Raw genomic sequence first — 27749 nt, 5'->3', positions numbered from 1 at the left:
GCTTTCGAAGACCGGCGTTCTGTCACCGCGGCACCTACCCGTAGGGCCTCAGTGAATGAGCATTATGGTGACCCCTCGGCCAGCGAGGTTCCCCAACGCTCTGGTAAGGCCCCTATGCTAGACGTTCCCGCTCTGACATGCCGCCCGCAGGATCCACCAGCGCCACCACCCTGCTACAGCCAACGAGAAGACTGGGAGAATGACTATGGGGAACAACGAAGAACTCCCCCCCCTCGGGAAGAGTATCCTGCACCGCGATATTATGACAATCGTTCCTACTGACAACATCCAAATAGAAGCTAAAATATATGCACATTTCATCATATTTTTGGGATTTTCATGCATAGAACATTAGTTTTTTAAGCATGTTATCATGATTCTAGGTTAAAATAATAAACTTCTTGAATTTCAAGTTAAATAATAACTTTAATCAATATTTAGGTCAATTTACACATTTAAATGATTTAAAATGATGATTGGAACAATTTAAATGATTGTAATTGACCTAGTTCTATAAATAAAGAGAAGATAAAAATTAAAGTCCTTTATAAATGAATAATTAGTTTTTATCATGCATTTAGAAATGATTTTTACAATTTACTGTATGTGTTCTTTTAATTAAAAATATAAATAAATATTTTTTATTAAAACCAGCACTTAGTGGGCCGGTTTGAGTACTAATTTCTTCTTTTAACACCCGCAGAACGCATGGAATAACGCACCGCACGCAGCGGGCCGTCGGCGAATCAGAATGCCCATTAGCCCCTTTGGTGCGCGACACGCACGCACGTGATTTGGTGCGTGTCGCGCACGAGTGAAACATACGCGAAGGCTTTAAGAGCCAATCGCGTCGCGTTGTACGCTCAGCGTACAACGCAAAAATGATGAAAATGCTAACGGAATCAGAAGAGCTGTTCTTCCGATTCCGCGGCGATAAAAGGCCAGAAAACGAATTTTCTGACTCGTTCTTGATTTTCAAGCTGAAGGAAGGATCACCTAGCCTCCCTCAAGACTCAAGAATCGCTAGGACCAATTTGATGACGGATTGGAGCTGAAATTCCGCAGATCCGGCGCCGTCATTCGTCATCGAGCTCAAGCCAAAATCTGGAAAAAAAGCGGCGTTCGTTGCTCGGGATTAGCTCAAACTAACTCTCTGATTGCTTCTGGTACATCTAGGTCTATCTTTCTTTAAGTTTTTTCACCGTATTACATTGTTAATTTTCTGAAAGTTTTCATTTAGCTCACGCTTGCCGTCGTTCTTTTTCATGTTCCAACGTTACTCATTTAGCTTGTAAATTTTTAGTTTGTTTTCAGATTATTCGACCTAAATCTATTACCAACATTTTATTCCTAATCGGTTTCGTTCATCTAATCAATAAGATTTCAATCTCTCGCCTCTGAAATTCAGCAAATCGTGAATCATATTCACGATTTGTGGTTTTAGGACATAGCAACAATTTGAAATTAATCGGTATAAAATGAAAAAAAATAATAAACTCTGCTTAAACTTCCTAAAGCCGTGAGAAATTGATCAAAAAAAAAATATATACTTCGTGAGAAATACTATCTTAGGCATCCTAGTCCAGGATAAGTTTGAATTAATCATTAGCAAAAACATTTGGTAAAAACTATTGGGATCAATTTCCTTTTCTTGATCGTTTCTAATTGACTAAAGACAAAATATTCTAAAAACAATTCTACTTAAGCCACTTTGCAGTGGATGAGTAGTAAATCTTGCCAAGAGATGTTAACTGATCATTAAATCTGTCAAAAGTAAATGGAGCTTGGCTATTAAAACTTTAGTGCTACTCCCTGATTTGAGGACAATTGAATTCACCGTCGCCTCCCTGGGATCGACCCCATACTCACGTATTAAGGGATATAAAAATTTAGTGATTAAGCCCAAAAAACCCCTAAATAACGACATATATAAACGTAATTTTTTAGCTTATCATTTGGCGCCGTTGCCGGGGAGGCAACAAAGCTAAATTTCATTTTTTTTCGAGTTAGGGATTCATTTGAACAGTTATTTGAATGATGAATATCATGCAAGTGTTTTCTTTTTTATTTGTGTTTTGAAAAAAAAAAGGTTTGCTTGAAATAATGTATAACTGTTATGGAATTAACGAATTCCATAATGGAAATATGGGAACTATGGGAAATTATTCTCCATATAGTCAGGGAAATTATTCTTCCTACTCTTGTGATTACACGGATACATCAACACCGATTTTTCCTGATTATTACAATAATTCTCACTCACATGCTCCTATTAATCCTCAATTTTGAAATTCTTATTGCAATCCTTCATATAATCATATCGATGTTTCCATGACTGAATTTCCACATAGTAGAAATGGGATTTGGAACAATCAATTCGACTCAGGAACTTCTTTTTCATATGATCAATTTTCTTGTAATCCTTCTAACTTTCGTCCTATTTCTCCTAATTTTCATCATAATTTTCCTATTTCAAGGAATATGAATGGATTTAAAGAAGATAAATGTAACAATTCTAGAATTTCTGACATATATGCTTCCTATGATTCCCAATTTTCAAATTTATCTTCCAATTTTTATTCCTCTTCTACTACTGATCCTGGTAGGAAAACTTTGCTTGAATTAATGGTGGAAAAAAATATGCAAAATACTTCACATATCACTTATGTTTCTGAACATTGTGATGCATATGCACATGCTAATTTTGAATATCCAAAGTGTGATTCTTCTTCTACTCCTGACGTTGGCAATAAAACCTTGCTTGAATTGATGATTGAGAAAAGTTTGAAAAATATGCAAGAAAATGAACATGTAAATTCTAGAATTTCTGACGGAGATCACTCCTATGATTTTCGGTCTTCAGAGTGTTCTTCTCCTTCTACTTCTGATCTTCGTGGTAAAACTTTGTTTGAATGGATGATGGAGAAAGAAATGCAAAGTGCTTCGTGCGTTGCTAAATTTTCTAAGAAGTGTAATCCATATGGAAATTCTGAATCTTCAAATGCCTTTTCATCTATTTCTCATGATCAAACTAACCAAGGTTTGTCGGATTTTATTGATGAAAACAAACTGCAGAAGGAGTGTATAAGATTGCAGGAAAAGGAAAAAGCTTGGGAAGAAGAAAAGAAGCTCCTTATGATGCATATGGACATGCTGAAATCAACACAAAGCAGGATGAGCTACGAGTGTTCAGAAGATTCAACCCAGCCCAACACAAAGCCTAACAGAATACCTGTGCCGAACGCTCCCCACTACTCGTCTGTACCGTGTAGCCCACGGCATCCACCAGCTACTCGTCGACCGAAGGTCGCCAGATATGGTGGTAGCTCCGCCCACCCACACTATTATGGGTTGGCACCTGCACCGGCACCAGTCCATTACGAGGAGCCCCCGGTACCGCCTCGAGCGGTACTGAGACACGCCGCCGACCACCACTACGCACCTCCTCAGGAGTACCCTCCGGACAAACCTACCTGACCTAGGAGGCTGAACACCTACCCGCCACATCCGGAGTACGCCTATCCAGTGTCTCCCCCGGCACTACCGAGACACTACCAGCACTATGGATACCCGGAGGAGCGTCCACACTATCCTCAGGCTGACGTAGGATAGCTCAGGAATGCACGATTGGACTAAGGAATGAACGTAGGACGACTAGGGAATGGACGACTGAATTAACGGGCTGGCTACGGATGGATGAATGGTATAGGATGGATCGGATAATGGAGGGATAAAACAGCCCACAGAAATTCACACAATCGGATTCGGAGTTTAAAACCGATGAAAAATCTGGTGGTGCAGCTCCGACCCTTTTCGAGGGCGGGAGTATTGTCTTCCCCCACCACGACGGTGCTTAAGCGCCAAAATCAATACCCAAATTTGCGTGGCGAAGAAACACTCGAGAAAGAGAGGGAGGCAGTGGGAAATTCAAACCAAATATAGTTCTGACGGTGGTGGAAACTTCTTGAGAAAATACTCAACGGAGAACACTTTGACACCAAAGAGTTTAGGCGTACCTCGGCACCATAGTGCGTGAAGAGGATGCGGGAAATTCTAATCGTGACGAGGCAGGGCGAGTTCGGGCGCTGAGAGGCCCATTGGACGATGGGGTCTGGACGTTCCGGGCGTTGAACGGCCCTAGTGGAGAGTGAGACGGACGGGTGCAGACATGGCAAGGCGGATCTGGATATCTGGCCGGGCGTCTTGGCGGCCGTAGGGGCTACCCTAGGCAAGCAACCAGGGGCGGCCCTTAAGCTGGCCTGGCACGAAGCCTGTGGGATGGCCTGGGGTTGCCTTAGGCGACGCTGGCGGGGGTGGTTTGGGTGGCCTTGGGCTGCCCTATTGGGGCGGCCTGGGGCTGGCCTAGGGCAGCCCTGGTTGGGGCGGCCTGGGCGGCCTTAGGCTGCCGTGTTGTGGCGGCCTGGGGCTGGCCTTGGGCTGCCCTGGCTGGGGTGGCCTGGGCGGCCTTGGGCTGCGCTATTGTGGTGGCCTGGGGCTGGCCTCGAGCGGCCCTGGCTAGGGCGGCCGGGGGCGACCTTGGGCTGCCTTGTTGGGACAGCCTGGGGTTGCCCTTGGAAGGCCCTAGCGCAGTGGCCTTGGTGGCCTGGGCTGCTCTGTTGTGGCGACCTAGGGCTGTCCTTGGGCGGCCCGGACGTGGGCGGCCTTGGGAGGCCTAGGGCGGCCCTGCCTGGGCGGCCTTAGATGGATGCTTTGGACAGGCAAGAGAGAGAAAGAGAGAGGGAGGGAGAGAGAGAGAAGAGACGAGGAAGGAGGAGACGCGACGGCGGTGGCGACGGTGACGACTAGGGTTAGGAGGGATAGGGGAGGCTGGGCAGTCCTCCAAGAAGAGTTAAACAAAACGCAATTCTTAAAATTATGACTACCAAACTATTTCTTGAAAACAATGGCCTATATATAGGCCTTGGAGGAAAAGAGAAAAGGACGAGAAATTAAAGACGAGAAATTAAAGGACAAAGGATGTGTTTCGTGTCACGCCAAAGGACAGTTGTTTATCTGCCTCTAGTGACGTGTCATGACGCGCGCAGGGACGTGCGTGGGTGGAGATGTGCGTGACGACGGTTGCGGCGTGTTCGTGGCAGAGGTGTTGACTTCGGTTGACTGTGTCGTCATGTCCGTGGTGGACTTTGGTTGACTGCATCTTCGGCTGATTGCGTCATCGACAAAGTTGACTTTGGTTGATGGCGGCAGCACGTCCGGTGTGGAAGTATTGGCGTCCACGCCACCAATTCCCCTGGGGTGCAGAGAACTCAACTCTGTTGAGTAAGCATCTGAAAGCTCCAGTGGGTTCACCAAGCTGGGGTGCAGGCGGGCCAGGTCTTCCTCTGTAATCCATGTGTCGTCCATCGTTGTGTTGCCCTGCCAACGAACAAGAAACTTCCGCACCGTTCCACCTTCGATGAAGGTGATTACCTCGTCCAGTATTTCCTCGATGATTGCATGCGAGTCAGTAGGTAGTGATGGGGGAGTGGACAAGTCAAACTCGCTCACCAGAAAGTCCGAGGGTAGAAGAGGGCCTTTAGATGAAGGAGGTGGGGCTTTAAATGCGACTAAATTCGAGATATTTAAAGTGGTGCTTATTCCCTAGAAGGAACGTATGTTGACGCCATAGGCATTTTCCCCAACTCGTTTGAGGATTGGAAACGGCCCGGCACTACGAGCATGAAGGTTAGTAGCCCGTTTGGAGGAAAATCTTTCCGGCCTAACCCTCGCCATCACCATTTCACCTTCTTTAAATTCGCAAAAATGACAGTGAAAATCTGCGGCCTGTTTGTATGAGGCATTACTATTTATGATGCGTGTATGGGTTTCCTCATGCAGACTTCTAATATGATCAACAAACTTATGACCATCATCTAAGACTCTAGCATGTGGTAACATAAGTATGAGGTTGGTAGGGGTACGAGAAAGATGACCATGCACAATCTCAAATGGACTCAGGCTAGTGGTACAGTTGGCTAACGCGTTGGAGGCAAATTTGGCATGCCGAATGACAGAATCCCAGGACATGAGGTTGTCCCCCACCAGCGATCGTAATAGGTTGCCGAGGCTCCTATTAACGACCTCGGTCTGTCCATCAGTTTGGGGGTGAAAAGCCGTGGAAAATTTGAGCTTTGTTCCCAAAAGATGCCAAAGAGTCTTCCAAAAGTAGCTAGTGAATCAGACATCTCTGTCCGATACTGTGCTTTTTGGAAGTCCATAGAGACGCACTACCTCATTGAAATATAATTGAGCGACATGAGAAGTATCAGAAGTTTTAAAGCAAGGGATGAAATGAGCCATCTTCAAGAAACGATCCACAACTACTATGATGGAATCATAGCGTTTGTTCGTCCTCAGAAGCCCTAACACAAACTCAATGCTCACATCGTCCTAGGGTTTTTGGGGGACTGGAGAGGGGTGTGAAGGCCGGTGTTTTGTTTAACTTGCTTGGCAAGGGAACATACACGACATTGGGAGAATACGTTAGCTACGTCTCACTTAAGGAATGGCTAATAAAATTTGTGCTCGACCATGGCAATCATTTTATCTCTCCCAAAATGACCACTAAGGCCTCCGGCATGTGTCTCCCACACAAGAAAATCTCTAAGTGATCATAGGCGACGATCATAAAATAAGAATCCATTCTCTAAGATATAATCTTGGTTATCAGGGCTCGGGTACTTGCCTAAGGTCTGTAAAATGGGAGCAAAATCTGGGCAATCAGTATATAGGTCCTTGATCTGATCAAACCCAATAACCTCGACCTTCATAACATTCAACAAATGGACTCGTCTACTCAAAGCATCGGCAACTCGGTTCTCAACTCCCCTCTTATGTTTAAGGACAAAGGTATAAGACTGGATGAATTCGACCCATTTAATGTGCCTATAATTTAATTTCTGCTGGGAGTGTAGATACTTCAAGGCTTCATGGTCAGCGTGGAGAACGAATTCCTTAGAGTAAATAATGACGTCAATGACGTAAGGATTGGACAATCGCATAAAGCTCTTTGTCGTAGGTAGAATACTTAAGCTTAGCATCGTTCAACTTTTCATTAAAGAAGGCGATGGGGTGATTTTCTTGACTCAGGACTCCTCCTATTCCTAATCCTAAAGCATCACAGGCAACCTCGAATACTTTATCAAAATCAAGTAAACGGAGAATAGGGGCCTGAGTCATTCTAAGTTTGATCTCCTCAAAGGACTTTTGCGCTTCTACTGTCCATTCAAAATGATTTCCCTTAAGGCATTAAGTCAAGGGTTCCATGATGGTGCTAAAGTTGGATATGAATCGTCGATAAAAAGTTGCTAGATCGTGAAAACTACGAACATCATGGGTATTTTTAGCCGTGAGCCACTGAGTTATGGCGTCAATTTTGGCCGGATCAACAGATACGCCTTGGCCAGATAAGACAAAACCTAAGAATGAGACATGACTAACAAGAAAATAACTTTGTTTGGGTGAGCGTATAATTGCTCGGTTTTCAATACTTCACAAACTAAACGTAGGTGATGGAGGTGGTAGGGTGTGGTCTTACTATCAATAAGGATATCATCAAAATATACAACGATGAAATTTCCTATGAACGGTCTAAGTATGTGGTTCATCAATCGCTGAAAGGTGCTAGGTGCGTTCGATAAACCAAAGGGCATGGCCTTCCACTCATATAGTCCGTCTTTGATCTTAAAGGCGGTTTTCCATTCGTCTCCTGGTCAGATATGAACTTGGTGATAATCGCTTTTAAGATCAATCTTGGAGAAAATTGTCGAACCTGCCATCATATCAAACATGTCGTCAATGCGGGGAATAGGAAACCTATACTGGACCGTAATCTTATTTATAGCTCTACTGTCTATGCACATGCGCCAACTCCCATCCTTTTTGGGAGCCAGCAGTGTAGGTATGGCACACGGGCTAAGGCTCTCTTGGATGAATCCCCTGTCCAAGAGTTCTTGGACTTGTCGCTGTAGCTCCTTGTATTGTGTGGGATCCATCCGATAATGAGGGAGGTTGGGTAAGGATGACCGCGGAATGAAGTCAATAGCGTGCTGAATATCACGCATCGGGGGTAGGTCATTAGGCAAATCATTAGGGAAAACACTTGCAAATTCCTCGAGTAGCTTAGAAACCTCGTGGGGTGGGGTGGATGAATACTCGGAGGAGTGATCAGGTATCATGGCCAAGCACATAGTCATTTCACTATCGAGTTCCTTTTGAAATTGATAATCGCTAATGACACACAAGCCAAAGGATGGAGATTTTGGTGAGGCCCTCTACGGACTATAAGTGTAAGGATGCCATGTGATCTTCTTGCCCTGATGGAGGAAAGAACATGTATTGCTCCGACCATAGAGGTGTACATCATTATCGTATAGCAAAGGGCGGCCGAGGATAATAAGGCCCACCTTCATTGGTAAAACATCACACAAGATCTTCTCTTCATAGGATTGAACCTTGAAAGGGAGACGGCATTGGCTCTTCACAGGGATTGAGGTGGCATCGATACAAGACACAAAATATGGGTGAGGATGATCAATCAAAGGTAATCCCAAACGTGATGTCATAACATCGGAGACAACATTAATACAACTACCACTGTCTACAATCGTCTTACACATCTTATCACCAATTTTAAAATGTGTAAAATATGGATGTCCTCAATGCGGAATTATCAGTGGAAGGCGGAGTAAGGTTGCAGCGGACAATCCCCCTAACTAACAAAGATGGATTGTGACGAGGAAGAGACAGCGGACAGTCTGTGATGCCAATGAAACTCATTAATCCGTCATCATGCACAAATTCATCGACAACATAACTCTCAACTCTATACTCCTCATCAATAGGTGGCTCGTCTACGGCGGGATCACTATCAAAGGGCTCCTGCCCTATGTGTAAGGCTCGTGACGGACATTGGGAAGCACTATGGCCACGACCCTGGCATTTAAAACAAGTCAAGCCGGAGGGACCGACATGTGTAGGATTGGGCTGGGAAGGGGCTCTAGCTGTGGAATCAAGGGAAGACTAGGTACGAGCAGTTGGCGTAGTAGTGGATGGTGTCGGAGCTGGTGGATAGTGTTCAGGCGGAGTGCGAGTGGGAGTAGGAACTGATGGTGGTGGTGCCAGAAGGGCTAAGGCCGGGTTGTACTAGGCCACACGATTGGAATAAGAGGGATTGGATGAGTGCGACAGATCGGTGGGAGTAGGACGATTGTACACGGGAGTATGGTACAAATTCTGACATAGCTCTAGGTCTTCAACAATCTACTAAGCCTGCTCTAGGGTGGCGGCTTTGCAGACAAGTAATTATGTTTCTAATTAAGGTTTAAGACTGGTTCTAAAACGTGATATAAGGACTCGTGGACTCTCCTCAACTCGACACCTCATATAGAATTCTTCAAATTGGGTAATGTACTTAGAGACCGGACGTCTACCCTACTGCAGTTTATGCCATTGATCTAGGAGATTGTCTAAGTAAGCTAGTGGGACGTATTTCTCACGCACTTTGTCCTTCATTTGGGGCCAAGTATCTATGGGTGCCTCATGACGGTTATAAATCAAAAATTCGAGATCTAGGAGCTTGTCCCCCTAATGTCATCTCGGCATACTAGACTTTCTGCCACTCTAACATGTTTTACCATTTAAAATAACTATTTAATTTGGACTCCCAATCAAGATACACCTTAGGGTCCCTAGATCCCTCGTAGTATGGAACATCGATTTTGACACTACGCTGAATCTAGTGCCATTGGTTGTCGTGATCCGCACGGTGTTGATCACGAGGGGGAACCACATCCTCGGGTGGATAAGGATCATCCTTGTCCGGATGATTCCCGTTCCATCCACGATACTGATCGTCTGGCGGATAAGGATTATTCCGTGGGGGTTGATTCCTATCACGCTTTGGGATCCTCTCATCCGGTGGATGGTAATCGTCTCGGGGTAAACGATTTCCATCATGCACCGAGGCTCTATCCACAGACGGATAGGGATCATTCTGTGGGGGACGATTCCTGTCCTGGCCTAGGGTCTTAGGCTCGGGCAGATAGTAATCGTTCCGTGGGAAACGATTACTATCACGGACCGGAGTATGAATCTCAGGAGGAATCTGATCGTCTCGCTCGGAACGATTCTGATTTCGGCTCTCGGATCTATCCTCGGGTCATATAGGATCATCCTGGTCGCGATGACTCCAATCACGAGCTCGAGGTCTAGAGTCAGGTGGATAGTGGTCTTCTCAATCCCGGTAATGGCGATCACGACCTCGATTCTCAAGTTTGTAACTCCGTTTGCTCACCGCATCGATCAAACTGGTTAGACGGTTATCCGTATTGGTAATTCGTGTGTTCACATCACGAAAACCATTCTGGATAGTGTCTAACACGTGATCGATGTCCCCTTGAGAGGAGGTTGGTGGGGCAGACGATGACAACTCATGGACGGAGACGGACACCTCATGACCGTCTTGGGGTTGGTCTGTCATCAGAGCGGAGACTCGTTTGCCTGAACGCAAATGCATGCAATGGGACTGACAAATGACGATGTCTACGATGGCGGAAACGACTGGGCTACCAAGTTAGGCTCTGATACGAATTTGACGTAGGATGGCTTAGGAATGGGCGACTAGACTACGGAATGAACGTAGGACGACTAGGGAATGGACGACTGGATTAACGGGCTGGCTACGGATGGATGAACGGTACAGGATGGATCGGATAATGGAGGGATAAAACAGCCCATAGTAATTCACACAATCAGATTCGGGCTTTAAAATCGATGAAAAATCTGGTGGTGCAGCTCCGAGCCTTTTCAAGGGCGGGAGTACTGTCTTCCCCCACCGCGACGATGCCTAAGCACCAATATCAATACCCAAATTCGCGTCGCGAAGAAACACTCGAGAAAGAGAGGGAGGAAGTGTGATGGCAAGGCCCTCAACTTATCCGTACTTTTTCTCTTAGGTATAGGTGAATTTTCATCCTTTTTTTAGGTTAAATTGTTTTTCCCTTATTTTCCTCAAGGTTCCTATAAAAGGAACCCCACATGTAATAGAACGTAGACTTTTCCTTTTGAGAAAGAAATTTTTGGAAGAAGGTCAGAGTGACCTAGAGCAGCTCACGCTGCCGCTCTATTCGCTCGTCGCTGCCGCACTCTCGCGCCTCCTCTGCGCGCCGCCTGCGCGCGGCGCATCGCGCGCCGCGCCGCCCTCATCGCGCCAGCGCCGCCTCGTCCCCCTACCCTGCCTGCCTTGCCGCGCCCGCGCCGCCTCGCCATGCCCCGCGCCATCCCCCGGCGCCCTGCGCCATCCCGCGGCGCCTGCGCGCCGCGGCGCGCCGCGCTGCCCCGCGGCGACCTGCACCATCGCGGCGCCTGCGCCGTCGCGGCGCCTGCGCGCCCCGCGGCGCTGCGCGCCCGCGTCTTCCGCGGTGCCCGCGCCGCCTCGCGCTGCTGCGCGACGCCCGGGACGCCCGCGCACGCCCTCGCGTGCCTCCGTCGCCGCCGTCGCCGCGCTGCCTCGCCACCCAGAGTCGACCACGCCGCCAGCGTCGCTGTGCCGCCGGTGCGCCCGCTGCCCGGCACCATCCTCCGCGCCGCCGGCCGCATAGCGCGCCGGCCATCGGACCCAGGCCGCCAACGCGGCGCCGGTCGGTCGGCCGGCCCAATAGGCCCCTCGGCCTAATGGGCCGGTTCCAACCGGCAAGGCCCACCAGGCCCAACCGCCGAATCCGCGCCCCGAGGTGTCGAATTCCCGCGCCCCGAGGTGCCGCTCGCAAGCTTCTTAGCTGCCCTGGCTCGCGTCCAGAGGCGCCGTTCCTTTGACGGCCAAGCATGCAGCCCACGGCTGCCAAGTCAGCCCTAGCCCTTGTGGGGTTGGCTTATTGGGCTGCTTCGCTGGGCGTCGGCCGCATCGCAATCCAGCCAGCGCCCGCATCGCGCCCAAACCGCGGTCTAAACCGCGTGACCGGGCGGCCAGCGATCCGCCGCCGCCACCGCCGCTGCTGCCGCCGCCGCTAGACGCCGCCGCTGCCGCCGCCGCTACCGCGCCGTCACCGCCGCCGCCGCCGCTGCCGCCGCCGCCGCCGCTCGCCGACGCCGCTCATCAACGCCACTCGCCGACGCCGCTCGCCAACGCCGCTCGCCGACGCTGCTCGCCGATGTCGTTCGTCGACGCCGCTTGCCGTCGCCGCTCGCTGACGCCGTTCCTCGACACCTCCACCAACGCCTCGCCGACTATCCGAGGACCTTCGCCCAGACGAAGATAGAGACACCCTCCGGCTCGACGAAATGAGGATCCTCACGCAGAACTAGACCTAGACATCTACAGCGACAAGCAGGACGTGCCGTTCAAGATGGTCCCAAGCCGGACGAACTGGCCCGCGCTCCTGCTATGGGACGCCGACGACGTCCGTCCTGCATCAAAGTGGGAAATCAAAATAAAATCTAGTTCTGACGGCGGTGGAAACTTCTTGAGAAAATACTGAACAGAGAACACTTCGACACCAAAGAGTTTAGGCTTACCTCGGCACCGTAGTGCGTGAAGAGGATGCGAGAAACTCTGACCGTGACGAGGCTGGGCGAGTTCGGGCGTTGAGAGGCCCACTAGACAACAGGGTCTAGACGTTCCAAGCGTTGAACGGCCCTAGGTGGAGAGTGAGACGGACGGATGTGGACACGGCAAGGCGGAGCTGGATATCTGACTGGGCGTCTTGGCGGCCATAGGGGCGACCCTAGGCAAGCAACCAGGGGCGGCCTTAAGCTGGCCTGGCAGGAAGCCTGTGGGGTGGCCTGGGTTGCCTTAGGCGACCCTAGAGGGGGCAGCTTGGGCGGCCTTGGGCTGCCCTATTGCGGCGGCCTAGGGCTGGCCTTGGGCGGCCCTGGCTAGGGTGGCCTAGGCGGCCTTGGGCTGCCTTGTTGGGGTGGCATGGGGCTGTCCTTGGGTGGCCCTGACGTGGGCGGCCTAGGGCTACCCTATTGGGGCGGCCTAGGGCGGGCCTAGGGCGGGCCTAGGGCGGCCCTGGCTGGGCAGCGTGGGTGGCCTTAGATGGATGCTTTGGACAGGCGAGTGAGAGAAAGAGAGAGGGAGGGAGAGAGAGAGAAGAGAAGAGGAAGGAGGAGAAGAGGCAGACCGGCGACGCGACGACGGCGACGGCGGCGGCGGCGGTGACGGTTAGGGTTAGGAGGGATAGGGGAGGCTGGGGAGTCCTCCAAGAAGAGTTAAACAAAATTCAATTCTTGAAATTGCGACTGCCTTACTGTTTCTTGAAAACAATGGCCTTTACATAGGCCTTGGAGGAAAAGAGAAAAGGACGAGAAATTAAAGACGAGAAATTAAAGGACGAAGGATGTGCTTTGTGTCACGCCAAAGGACAGTTGCTTATCTGCCTCCGGCAACGTGTCCTGACGCACGTAGGGACGTGCGCGAGTGGAGATGTGCGTGACGACGGTTGCGGCGTGTTTGTTGCGGAGGTGTTGACTTCGGTTGACTGCGTCGTCGTGTCCGTGGTTGGCTTCGATTGAATACGTCTTCGGTTGAGTGCGTCATCGACGGAGTTGACTTCGGTTGATGGCGGTGGCAGGTCCGGTGTCGAAGTATTGACGTCCACGCCACCAGAGGCATGTCACCAAGCTGCATATTATACGGAGCCACAGGATCATGCCTATCGGCGAGATGCACTCCGTCGACCACCACCTCGTCATCTCGAGGACGAACATGAGCGACGGAGAGAGGCACACTGCGCCATGATCCAGAAGAGCGTCTGAATAGAAGTGCCCATCTTTGAAGGATCATGGAACCCTAAGGACTACACAAATTGGGAGTCAGACTCGGAAAGTTAGTTCCAATGGTATGACATGGACGATGACCTATGCATGTCGTACGCCGAGGCTCGCCTAGGCGGCCAAGCCAAAATATTTTGGAAAAACGAGAAGAAGGCTGCAAGACGTTGAGGAGACCCCCCTTTCACATGGGACGAGATGTCACGAAAGCTCAAGGATAAGTATATCCCGAAGCTTTACATGACTCGTCTCCTACTAAATTTGATGGACCTTAAGCAAGGAAAGCGCAAGGTCAGCAAGTACATCGAGGATTTTTAGGAGTATAGGATGCGATGCAAATTTGTGGAAAGTCCACAAATTCAGATCGCATTCTTTATCCATAGGCTCTGTCCTGACTTAGGAGTAGGGGTCCTAGAGCAGAACCCGAGCACCGTAGACCTCGCCAACAGCCTTGTGGAGAGCAATGAACTTAGCCACGACGATGTCGCGCCATCCACTCCCGCAGCACCAAGAGCAACTCAGAATACGGCGACAGCCTCATCAGCTACGAGAGCTACCTCATCATGGAACCGAGGCAACACGACAGTTCCACGCCCAGCTGCCTCCTCAACGACACTGGTCGCTATGCCAGCACCTCCCACCTCCTCGACTATATCCACCACCAGGGCTCCAATTGCCCCTCGAGAACCCCTCCAATTCTTTAAGTGTAAGGGATTTGGACATCGCCGTTCCTATTATCCCACCCTCCTCGTCATGGACATGCATGGGCATCCGGTGGAAGCACAGCCCGAGGATGATCTCGAAGTGGATGAATATCCAGCTGAATGCCCCGATGGTGATGACGTGGATGACCCAGTTGGGTATATACAAATCACCCTGATCATTCCGCCCTCGACGTATCCCATTGTCTCATTGGGAATTCAGCAAGAGACCATCGGTATGAGGTCCAATGAGGTCACCCGACCGGCCCCTACATCCACTACTACTACGGCGACACCCCGACCAGTTGACGTCGCTCAGCGTAAGTCCATCTTCTACACGTGCGTCAAAATTGGAGGGAATACGTATAAGTTGATGGTCAATAGCGGGAGCTGCATCAACGAAATCTCTAAGGATACCGCCACACGCCTAGGATTACCCATGACTCCTCACCCGACTCCATACAATGTGTCATGGATCGATGCATCTACGATTCTGGTGAAGACGCAATGCTACGTACCTGTGAAGATGAGTACGTACGACGCGAAGGTGTTATGCGACGTACTACCAATGAAAATTGGTAGTATCATTCTTCGTCGACCATGGTTATGTGACCATGACGTCTAGTTGGCGGGAAGAGCCAACACTTGCTCTTTCATCTACGGCGGACGTCGATTGATTTGGTTCCCATCGGTACGACTACCGTTGTTGCCCACTCAGTCCACAACGACACCTTCACGCCCTACCCCACCCGCCATTATCACCAATGGCTGCATCTTCCGGCGAGAGCTGGAACAGGACCGTGAGCTCACTCTCCTGTGCTATGCGGTGACCCTATTCGAGGAGTCACCAAATTAAAGGACGAGGACCCAGCACCGGAGGTCACAGAGCTCCTAGATGAGTATGCGGACGTGTTCCCCATGGAGTTGGCGAATGAACTCCCTCCCTTACGGAACATCCAGCATGCTATCGACTTAGTTCCCGGAGCATCACTCCCGAACCTCCCACATTACCAGATGGATCCTGTTAAGTATGAAGAACTATACGGCCAGGTGAAGGATTTATTGGCTAAAGGCTTAATTCGGGAAAGCCTTAGCCCATGCGCAGTCCTTGCTCGCTCCCAAGAAAGATGGTACCTAGAGGATGTGTTGTGACTCTCGAGCCATCCACAAGATTACGATGAAGTACAATTTTTCGATCCCAAGAGTCCAAGACCTATTAGACGAGATGGTTGGCGCATCTACCTTTTCTAAGATAGATTTGAGGAGAGGCTACCATCGAGTATGAATTAGGTCTAGGGACGAGTGGAAGACAGCCTTCAAGATAAAAGATGGCCTTTTTGAGTGGAACGTAATGCCATTCAGATTATCGAATGCCCCTAATACCTTTCAACGCTTGATGAACGAGGTACTACAGCCTTACATTGGCAGGTTTGTCGTCGTATACTTCGACGATATATTAGTATACAGTAAGATGATGGAAGATCACGCCCAACACCTATGGCACGTGTGTGAAGCACTACGAAAGGAGAAGCTTTATGCCCATCCAAAGAAGTGCAGTTTTTTCACCACCGAGGTCTCCTTCCTTGGACTCATCTTATCCTCGCATGGAGTTGCCGCCGACCCGGCCAAGGTCGATGCCATTACTGCATGGCCGAAACGGAAGAGCATCCACGATGTCCGTAGCTTTATTGGATTGGTGACGTTCTATCGTAGGTTCATCCCGGGATTCAGCCGAGTCACTGCTCCCATCACTGACATATTAAAGGGTGAAAATTTTGACTGGACTCCTTCCGCGGATAACGCCTTTGAGCTCCTTAAAAAGCTCATGACCGAGGCGTCGGTACTCAAATTACCCGACTTTAACAAAGTCTTCGAGGTCGCATGTGACGCTTCAGGAGTCGAGATTGGGGGAATTCTAAGCCAAGAAGGGCACCCGATCGAGTACTTCAGCGAAAAGCTGAATGACACTCAGAAGAGGTATGACAACTACTATCGGGAATTCTACGCCCTCATTCAATCCCTACGACACTGGCGCCACTACTTACTCCCCAAGGAGTTCGTATTATTCTCAGATCACGGCGCCCTATGCCATTTACACGACCAAAGGAAGGTCAGCAATTGACATGCCCGATGGATCGCCTATCTCCAGGATTTCACGTTCGTCATCCGCCCCAAGAAGGGAAAGGACAACGTCATCGCCAACGCCTTGAGCCGACAACCTCTAGTCCTCAACCTGATGGAGACCCAAGTTCTTGGGTTGGAACAGATTCGCGATGACTACGCCGAGTGCCCCGACTTCTCCAAAGTCTTTTCACCCGTCGCGGATCCTGCCATTCCAAAGTCTAAGGACTTTTACATCGACGATGGTTACTTATTCTTCGGTAAGAGACTTTGTATCCCTCGGACCTCTATCCGAGATTTTTCTTATTTGGGAAACACATGCAGGTGGGCTTAGTGGCCACTTCTGGGTCAACAAGACGATCCTCTCCCTCGAGCTGCACTTCTACTGACCGTTCTTGAAAAGGGATGTACGAAAGTTTATTTCATGATGTCTTACGTGTTCCCGCGCCAAGCTCACCAAGCAGAACACGGGGTTATATACACCCCTACCAGTCCCGAATAGGCCTTGGGAGGATATCAGCCTCGATTTTGTTTTGGGACTACCCAAGACTGCGCGCCACCATGATTCGATCATGGTCATGGTCGATTAACTTTTCAGGATGATGCACTTTATTCCATGCTCAAAGACGACCGACGCATCCCGGATAGCTCGACTCTTCTTCGACAACATTGTCAAGCTACATGGAGTGCCCAACCCAATCGTCTCGGATCGAGACATAAATTCACTAGTTATTTCTGGAAAACATTGTGGATCATCATGGGCACACAACTTAAATTTTTGTCACCTACCATCCCCAAACGGATGGCCAAACCGAGGTTGTTAGCCGCAGCTTCGGAAATTTATTGAGATCTATTGTTAGCAAAAATATAGCCAAGTTGGATCAAGTACTCCCTCGAGCAGAGTTTGCCTTCAACTATTCAGTGAATCGCACCACTGGGAAGGTCCCGTTCAAGATCATCTATGGTCAACTTCCACGTCGACCCCTTGACCTCATGCCATTAGATTCACAACATAGGATCTCAGATAATGCATTAGAATTTGCCGAACAAATTAAGAGCATGCATGATACCATCCACTCATGCATTTCATCCCTAAATGAGAAATATAAGGCAGCTGCTGATAAGGGTTGAACGTAGATTTCATTATTTGAGGGAGAATTAGTCATGATTAGATTGAGGCCTGAGATATACTCTCCAGGGATCGCTACGAAGCTCCATGCTCGTAGTGTCGGGCCTTTCCCGATAACCCACAAGATCAATGACAACGCCTACGTTGAGAGCATCCCGCCTACTTGGGGGATTACTTCCACGTTTAATGTCAGCGATCTAATTCGATACCAACCCTCGCCACAAATTGAAGAACCTCACGTCCATTCGAGCCTTAGTAGTGTAGAGAGTGAGAGTACCCCTATTTAGCCTCCGTTTTCTACCATTGTACGGCACGAAGAGATAGAAACGGTACTGCAGGAGGTAATTCACGTTGAGGGGGAGTGGGTAGACTGCACATTTCTAGTCGACTGGCAGGGACGGCCTTCATCAGACGACACCTAGATTACTCAGGACGACCCATGCCAACTCCGACCAGACCTGGTCCAGCCACTCGAGGACATCGCAAAGCTTCACTCGCTGGAGTCGAGTTCCTCCCACCCCGGGAGGATGATGGGGGACCATCCAGATAATGCCAGGATGGGACAACTCCACCCACGCCGAGCTGCTCGCGTTGATGCTCGCCATCTAGGGTTTAAGTACTATGCGTAAGCATCTTATTTTTGTTTTTTTACTTGTTTTGTCTTTTTGTTATTTTCGTCCTTGTCATGTTTTATTTTGCTTGGAACCATTAAAGAGAGGCCAAACCACGTCTCACGATAGTTCTTCCTCTCCACGATCTCCGGCATCCTTCCTCCACGATTCGTCAAGAATTCTCCAAAAGCCCTCCAAGAAGATCAAGAAATTCCATCTCCCGAAAGCTTCTTGGGCGGTTAATTTTCAAGAAAGCCCCTTTCTTGGAAGTAATCGCACCGCCGCCGCTGCCACCCTCCGCCAAATGCCGTCGCCAGTCTCCACCGTATGCACCCAGCTCGCGCATAGCCCACTCCCATGCACGTCCTTCGGCTACGCCACCGTCCTGCACGTGTGCGCGCCCGGTGCCCACCCGTACCCAGCCGCGCAGCCCCACGCGCGCCCCGCTGTCTGGCACTCGCACGGCCTCAGGCACCCACACTCACCCTGCCGCGCTGCCCTCATGCGCGCCCCGCCGTCCGGCCGCCGCGCACAACTCCGGCGCCTAACCGTGCCCCTACCCGCCGGACGTCTGCGTGTGCACGCTCCGCACACACGCCACGCGATCGCCCGCGGTCGTCCGCCTGCAGCCACACGCGTAATTCCTCGACCGCACCTCTCCAGTCCGTGGTTCAGTCGTCGGTCCGTCTTCATCCTTTGGCATTCTAGCAAATTACCGCGTAGTAGACTATCACCAATCAGATACCTATATTTCCAGAATTATTATCTACTGTACTGTCGTCAACCCCTCTCACTTACTTTATCAGGTTTATACGACATCGTATATAGGATAGCCACCTTGTCGAGTGATAAGATTCTTCTTGCAATAAAGGGTTTTAGTCGTCGACTTAGACGTTGAACATCCTCAGGCCGTTAAACCCCCCTTACTCCTTAGACGTCGTAGTTGGTCACAAGGGTCATCAGGTGTCGAATCAGATCAATATCCCCTCTTGGTGGACGACATTGATCTTCCTCCCTCACTCGGAATCATCTTATTTTGCTCGTTGAAGGGGCTTCTAAACGTGCATTCATTTCTCATTAATTACGAACGCGATCATCTTCTCCTGTGACGTAATACAAGCCGCCCGATCCCGGCACATCATCGTATACATCAAGTTGTGGATCGTTTTTCGAAGATGGCCCATTTCATTCCGTGCTTTAAAACTTCTGATGCTTCTCATGTCGCTCAGCTTTATTTCAATGAAGTTGTCCGTCTCCATGGACTTCCAAAAAGTATAGTATCCGAGAGAGATGTCCGATTCACTAGCTACTTTTGGAAGACTCTTTGGCATTCTTGGGGACAAAGCTCAAGTTTTCCACAGCTTTTCACCCCAAACGAATGGTCAGAGTAAGGTCGTTAATAGAAGCCTTGGCAATCTATTAAGATCATTGGTTGGGGACAACCTTAGGTCTTGGGATTCTGTCATTCCGCGTGCCGACTTTGCCTACAACGCGTTAGTCAACCGTACTACTGGCATGAGTCCATTTGAGATAGTGCACGATCATCCACCTTGTAAACCTACCAACCTTATACCCATGTTACCGCATACTAGAGTCTCAGATGATGGTCATGAGTTCGCAAGTCATATTAGAGGTTTGCATGAGGAAATTTATACACGCATCATAAATAGCAACACCTCATACAAACAGACTGCAAATTTACACCGTCATTTTTGCGAATTTAAAGAAGGTGACATGGTGATGGTGAGGGTTAGGCCAGAGAGATTTTCTTCCAAGCGGGCTACTAAGCTTCATGCTCGTAGTGCCGGGCCGTTCCCAATCCTCAAACGAGTAGGGGAAAATGCCTATGCCGTCGACATACCCTCCACGTGGGGGATAAACACCACTTTCAATATTTTGGATTTAGTCGGATTTAAAGCCCCACCTTTTTCATCTAATGGCCCTCCTCTACCCTCGGACTTCTTTGTGAGTGAGTTTGACTTGTCCACTCTCCCTTCACTACCTTCTGATTGGCAAGAGAACATCGAGGCTATACTGGACGAGGTAATCACCTTCACCAAACGTGGGACGGTGCGGAAGTTTCTTGTTCCCTAGCAGGACAAAGCATCGACGAACGACACGTGGATTAGGGAAGAGGACCTCGCTCGCCTGCGCCCCGAATTGGTGACCTCGTTGGAGTTTTCAGACGTGTACTCGACAGAGTCGAGTTCTTTGCACCCCGGGGAATTGATGGCAAGGACGCTAATGCATTGACATTGGACGCGTCACCATCGTCAACCGAAGTCAACGCCGTTGCTATGGACACTCTACCACCATCAACCAAAGTCAATGCCCCTACTACAAACACGCCGCCACAATCATCGGACGAAGTCAACACACCGATGTCACGCACGTCTCCACACAAGCATGCTCCTTCATGCATCATGACACATCGCCAACGGCAGATAAACAACTGCCCCTTGACATGACACGAGTCACGTCTCTTGTCTTCAATTTCTCATCTTCGATTTCTCCTCTTTAATTTCTCATCATTAAGTTGTATTTTCTCTTTACTCCAAGGCCCATATGTATAGGCCATTGTTTCAAGAAACAGTTAGGCAGCCATTATTCAGGAATTTATTTTGTTTCTAACTCTTCTTGGAGGACTGCCCAGCCTCCCTTACCCCTTCTCCAACCCTACCACCGTGGCCTTCGCCGCTGCCGCCGCTGCCGCCGCCGCCATCTCGCGTCGCCGGCCATCTTCTTCTCCATCTCTCTCTATTCCTTCTCTCCTTCTTTCTTCTCTCTCTTCTCTCTCTCTCCACCGCCCACGACTGCCAAGGCTCCCGCCCTTGGCTGCCCAGGGCTGCCGCTCAGGACTGCCCATGGACCACCCTAGGCCGCTCACCTAGGGCCACCCAAGGGCCGCCCCAGGCCGCCCGCCCAGGGCTGCCCAGGCCACCCCGAGGTCACCCTAGGCCGCCTGCCCAGTGCCGCCCAAAGGCCGCCCACCAAGGGCCGCCCAGGTTGCCCAAGCAGGGCTGCCCAAGGCCACCCCCAGGCCACCCCAAGCCACCTTGCCCAGGGTCGCCCAAAGGCCGCCCAGGCTTCCCGCCCAAGGCCGCCTAGGCCGCCCCAACCAGGGCTGCCCAAGGCCGCCCCCAGGCTGCCCCAGGCCGCCCCAAGCCGCCTGCCTAGGGCCGTCCAAAGGCTGCCCCAGGCTGCCCGCCTAGGGCTGCCCAAAGGCTGCTGAGGCCGCCCAGCGCCACCCAAAGGCCGTCCTAGGCAGCACGCCCCAGGCCGCCCAGGCTGCCCCAACCAGGGCTGCCCAAGGCCGCCACCAGGCTTCTCCAAGACGACCCATTCCCAGCCTGCCCGTGCGCGCCCGTCTTGCCCGTGTCTGCACTCGTCGGTCTCGCTCTTTGCCAGGGCCGTACAACGCCCCGAATGCCCAGATTCTGTTGTCCAGTGGGCCGTTCAATGCCTGGATTCGCCCAGTCTTGTCACGATCAGAATTCCCCGTAGCCTCTTCACGCACTACGGTGCCGAGGTACGCCTGAGCTCTTTGGTGTTGAAGTGTTCCTCGTCTAGTACTCTTCATGAATTCTCCACTACCGTCAGATTTTATTTGGTTTGGATTCCCCAAATTCCCTCTCTTTCGTGAATTCCCCTCGTGACGTGAATTCGAATATTGATTTTGGTGCTTCGGCATCGTCACGGTAGTTGAAGACAGTAGTCCTGCCCTCAACGAGGAACGGGGCTGAACCACTAACATTTCATTAGTTTTAAACTCTGAATTTGATCGTGTGAATTTCTGTGGTCTATTTTATCCTTCCTTCCAAACTCGTCTATCCCCTTCTCTCGTCTTGTCCCCTCCATCCCCTCAGTCGCCCTTATCCCTAGCTGTCCTACATCATCTACACGGCAAGATGATTGCCTGAGTAATCTCATCGGCTCTGCCACGTGGGACTTGGCATGTTTTGATGAGGTAGCACCAGCGTTGACATGTTCAAGTTCTTCCTTGATCGGTGACCTTTTGACTTTTCCTTCCGGTAGCCTCTCTCAACGATGATCGATAGCATTGTTCGTCGTTGTTCCTCCTGCTATATCACCTGTGCGAGTGTGCTTCCACCGCGCCAGTGACTACACAATGACGCAACAACCAATCTGTGGTGAAACGTTGCTTCCACATAGACTTTGGTATTGTGACTTGCAACTTGTGCCCTAGGATTGAATTGCATTGCGATGCAACGACCGCCGCGTGGTCGACTTGGCTTGACAAACAATCGAGCCAAACACTCCTTCAATGGCACACTTGCGTGTTCCTTTGATCAGTATCCCTGCCAATTCTTAAATGCCTGTGAAAGTCAGACGCCTATATTGGACGTGCTGACTTACACCGACCGTTACGACGACACACCTCCTGCCTGCACACTTGCCGAGTTGCCATTTGATGCTGATCTCATCGTGCCATCAACTCTTCCCCCACGCACTAGGACAGCAAATTGTGCAAGTCAAAGGCCATGCCACACCTTGTGCCACCAGTGAAGGCATGCGCATTGGTGACGCCACTTGCTCCCACTCTGACCGCTCTTAACCATTAATATGTCTGACTTGTTGAGTCTTGGTTGTTCACTATGACTGCTTCATTACTGCTCATTTCACCACCGGCCTCCTTACTCTAATCCCGCTTCCGCATCGCCTTCGAGTCTGCTGTTGAGCTCTACATACTTGCTGTGCCCCTCCGGCACAACATCTCCACTACATTAGCCCATGCCAGTTGTTGCATCGATGAAGATATTCACGACGAGCGTCACCACTACCGAGGTGCATCGTTTCCCCTCGATCATTCGTTATATTACTGTCTTCAGTATATTTTTGACTGCACTCCACTGTGCTCGTGGGAGATTAGGTGAAAGAATCTATCGACAAAACTACAGATTGAGTGATTTCTTTGGTAAGGGGCGGGCCCAACCACTACGTGCTATTTTCAGTGGAATTAATTTTTCGATGACGTAGTCACTATCATCACTCCGATGAGTGTTAGAATGTCATCGTCACCATCATCGATCGTCCCCTCAGATCACGGAGCTCGGCAAATTCATAATGAGTCGGGGCATGTATGTACACCCATCTAGGATTCACATCATCATGTAGTTACATCTCCTGGTGAATTACCTGTTGGACAATGACATCAACGACGTCTGACATCACAACATCATCGATGCCTAAATCTGTATTTACAGGGTGATGTTTCCAAAGAGATTACCAAGTGGCTCAAAGCTGGCTTTATTTACTGCATTTGTGATAGTGAGTGGGTTAACCCCATTCATGTAGTCCCCAAAAAGACAGGAATCACTATCCAAAAAAACTAAGATGGGGAAGATGTTAAAACTAGGGTAGCTCCAAGCTGGAGGGTGTGCATTGACTATAGAAAATTAAATTTAACAACAAAACAAGATCACTACTCTTTGGCCTTTATTGATCAATTTCTATAAGGGTCATCTGGCCAGAGTTTTTAATATTATTTGGATGGTTTTTTAGTTTATAACCAAATTGGAATCAATGAAAAAAAACAAGTTAAGACAACATTCACGTGACCACTAGGAACCTTTGCTTTTAGGAAAATGCCATTTGGCCAATGTAATGCACTCGCAACTTTTCAATGGGGCATGAGTGTTATATTTTTTGATCCTATTGGTACATGCTTGTAGGTTTTCATGGATGACTTTTTCTGTGTTTGGAGAATCATTTCAATGTTGTTTATCCAAATTGGAGAAGGTATTACAGATTTTGTGCGAGAAGCAAGTTAGTGCTTTGTTGGAAGAAATCATTTTATGGTGGACATGGACATCGGACTAGGCCACGATATCACCAATGAGGTGTTGGTAGTCAACAAGGGAAAGATCGAGATCATCAAGGACCTCCCATTCCTCACTGCCCTAAAAGAGTTGAGCTTCTTATTGGGTCATGCCAGATATTATCATCACTTCATCAAAGATTTTGCTAAGGTGGCTGAACCCCTGACTTTACTTATTTCTAAAGACAAATAACTTATATTGAACGATGAATAAAGGTTCACTTTTAATTTAATTAAGGAGGCATTAGCGATGGCTCCCATTTTACAAGCTCCACATTGGAGCCTTCCCTTTGACATTTTTTGTGATGTTTCAAGTTACCTAGTGGTAGCCGTTTGGAGACAACCCAAGGACAAGAGACCTATGGCTCTATACTATGCAACTAAGACTCTGGATGCCACACAGGTAAACTACTCTACTACGGAAAAGGAACTACTTGCAATTGTGTTTTCTTTTGACAAATTTAGGTCCTACCTTATATGAAGCAAGATTATATTTTTTTCAGATTATGCTGCTAGCAAACATCTGGTAAGTAAAAAAGAGACGAGCCCTAGATTGATGGGATGGATTCTATTGATGCAAGAGTTTGACATCAAATTTCGAGATAGGCGGGTGGACAATATGTCAGCATATCACTTCTCCTTATTATCAATGCGCTCAGTCGTTCCCAGAGTAGATTCCTTCCATGATGAGTAAATACTAGGAATTGTCACTCGGAAACTCCCTTGGTATGCACTCATAGTGGATTTACATAGCTATTGCTCAAATATCCAATAGTTGGAATTATGATGATCAATATAAAATTAAACGACGTCAAGTGTTATTATTGGGATGAACCTGAATTATTCAGGTTGGGAGTTGATAAGATTTGTAGAACGTACATATTTGAAGAAGAACAATGGAGAGTCTTGGAGTCTTGTCGCTCATTTTTGTATGGGGAACAATAATCCTCTAAGATTACAGCATATAAGGTGTTACACTATGGATTTTATTGCTCGCATCTTCATCGAGATGCAAATGAATTTTGTATGTGATGCCTTCGATGCCATGTGGTAGTGAATGTGGAAGGAAGAGATAAAACGCCCCTCTAACCTATTCTTGAAGTTCAATTATTTATTTTGTAAGGCATATATTTAATGGGCCCTTCTGCACAATCCTTTGGGTATGAGTATATTTTGGTGTGTAGGTTATGTTTGTAGGTGGGTGGAAGTGATACCAACTAGAACAAGTGATCATAAAGTGGTATTAAATGTGTCAAAGAACACATATTTTTCAGGTTTGGCTGCCAATGAGCTATTCTACCTGGTGTTGGCGCTCAGTTCAATAACAAGTTTTTCAAAGATTTGTTAGAACAATATGGCGTCTACCATTGGCTTACCACCCCCTATCTCCCTAAAGCCAATGACCAATTAGAAATCTTTAATAGAAGTATAAGGAAATATTGAAAAAGATAATCAAACCTGATGGAAAGGACTGGTCAAGCATTATGGGCAAATCAGAAACATATAAAATACCCTCAGGGGTGTCTCTATGCAAGTCAGTAATTGGAAAAGCCTGCCATCTTCCCTTAGAAATATAGCATAGGGCTTTATTGGCTGTCAAGAAATTTAATCTCTCTCTAGACGATGCAGGTGAACACCGTCTTTTGCAGCTAAATGAATTGGATGAGTTGCAGAATGATGCGTATTGGAAAAAATCTAGAAAGAGAAAATGAAGGCATTCCACAATCAACATATTTTCGAGAAAGTTTTCATCCTTGATCAAAAAGTCTCACTTTGTAACTCTGAATTTAAACTTTTTCAATGAAAACTCAAATCAAGATGGGACAGACTTTTCCTTGTGTGCATAGTTTTCAATAATGGGTCCTTGATTTGATCCAAAGCTAGGGACAAAATGCAAGGAGTGAAGCCTTTCTTTGAACATATGCCTCCACCTCCAAACGAGGAGATCCCATTGGAAGCTGTAGCATCCTCATTCAACAAGAATTCTGTGTTTATTCATTTGTTTCTGCTATTCATTTTAGGAATTCTATTACTATTTTGTTGTCTTACTTTTTTTTGTTTTTTATTTTGTAGCATTGACCAAGTTGTAGCAGTTATTACATATGAGGCAACCACAATGTATCCAGGATCTTTATATTTATTCTCTCAACGACACGATACTCCTTCCATCATTACTCTTTACCATCCTTTCCCTCAACTTTCCTTTCGATTATTTGTTCACTTATGCACTGAGGACCATGATTGTTCTCTGGAAGGGAGCTAGCTCATTTAACATGGCAAATCGGGATTTAGGCATTTATTTTGGGTAATATTATATCAATTTAACCTGCTCATGGCCATGATCAACCCTCATCAAAATTTCATCGATTGATTTGGGAACATGTATAGAGAAGATAAGCTCCTAGAGCGGTTCAAGAGCATATTGCAGTTGGAACAATGTGTAACTTTGATCGATTTGGGTTCACTTTAAAATTGTGGAGAGTGTCTGGTAGGTGATTAGATGATGGAAGGTCAAATGGTAGAAGCTCTATGCTTGAAAGATAGAGTGATGGGTAAATTGAGGCCCTCCAGTCCATTAGCTCAAAGTGATTGGTCCCACTTATGTATTTTGTCTCACTATCAGCCGACTCGTATTTCATGACAAGGATGAGTCATTTTCCAAGGCATATGCATCATCTTCATCCATGTCGTTGTCCTCCCACATGTTATACCTCACACATCATGGACTTATTTCCACTACCAAGGATATGCCTATCTCGCAAGTACGTCTATCTTTCTTTCCATGATATCACTCCAATAATGCCTCTTCATCTCTTCTTAGGTCCATGCTTCGCTCGACATTGTCTCAATCTTATTCTTTTGTCCGTTACCCCTTGGACAATGTGATTGTTATGTCATTCATCATTAGTCGTGATAAAATGTTTAGAAACCCTTTATAGGATGGAATGTGTCTTTTGTCCCGCCCTTGTTCTATTAAAAAAACAAAAAAAATATAAATAAATAAATGTGCCTTAAAAATAATAGAAAAAGTTTTATTACCAGATTGATGAAGTGAAAACGGGTGTTAAATTTTGCTGTTGTATTGTTTTCGCTTGAATCAAATAATATTTCTATGTATAATCTTACTCAGATATGTATAGGGTAGAGTAAGGTTGTCTCCAAGAGGACTGGCCTTTAGTGATGATTCAATAAGCGAATTGTTAGCTAATTCAGTATAAGAAGAGATATAAGAATAAAATATAATAGCACTATCAAAAATAGTAAGTATAAGAAGACATATGTAATTATGAAGTATACGATAGAAGAAAGAAGGGAAGTTAGATAAATATGAATATATATACTAAGAATAAAGAAGAGAGTATTAAGTAATTGTAATATACTAAGGAGTAAAGGGTAGTTATATTAATACTACTTACATAGATGAAATACTTATTATATAAGTAGAATATGTGCTTTAATATGTTATTTTATATATTTGAATATTATATGTATATTTTATAGATTTTAAATAGTCTATTTAGGGAGTTATATGGGTAATTTAGTCGAACACCTTTTGATGTGTTTGACCAAATTCCTAA

At 47.9% G+C, this 27749-nt stretch overlaps 1 long non-coding RNA gene across 3 annotated transcripts; it reads left to right on the top strand.

Annotated features, from left to right (window-relative positions):
* The first annotated feature begins 882 nt into the window (after positions 1-882).
* Positions 883-27052, top strand: LOC144709686 (uncharacterized). Of its 3 annotated transcripts, none has more exons than XR_013583089.1 (4): positions 883-1166; positions 24093-24322; positions 24487-24574; positions 26245-27052. It is a non-coding gene; the product is annotated as an uncharacterized LOC144709686 (long non-coding RNA). The 3 variants fall into 3 exon arrangements; XR_013583087.1 differs by having other exon boundaries at positions 24026-24322; XR_013583088.1 differs by lacking the exon at positions 26245-27052 and adding an exon at positions 24675-26238 and having other exon boundaries at positions 24026-24322.
* Positions 27053-27749: the final 697 nt, after the last annotated feature.

The sequence above is a fragment of the Wolffia australiana genome, chromosome 11 (genome assembly GCF_029677425.1).
Source record: "Wolffia australiana isolate 7733 chromosome 11, ASM2967742v1".
In the NCBI taxonomy this organism is placed as follows: domain Eukaryota; kingdom Viridiplantae; phylum Streptophyta; class Magnoliopsida; order Alismatales; family Araceae; genus Wolffia; species Wolffia australiana.
Note: the sequence above shows the minus strand (reverse complement) of the source record. Positions and strands in the feature narration are given on the sequence as shown.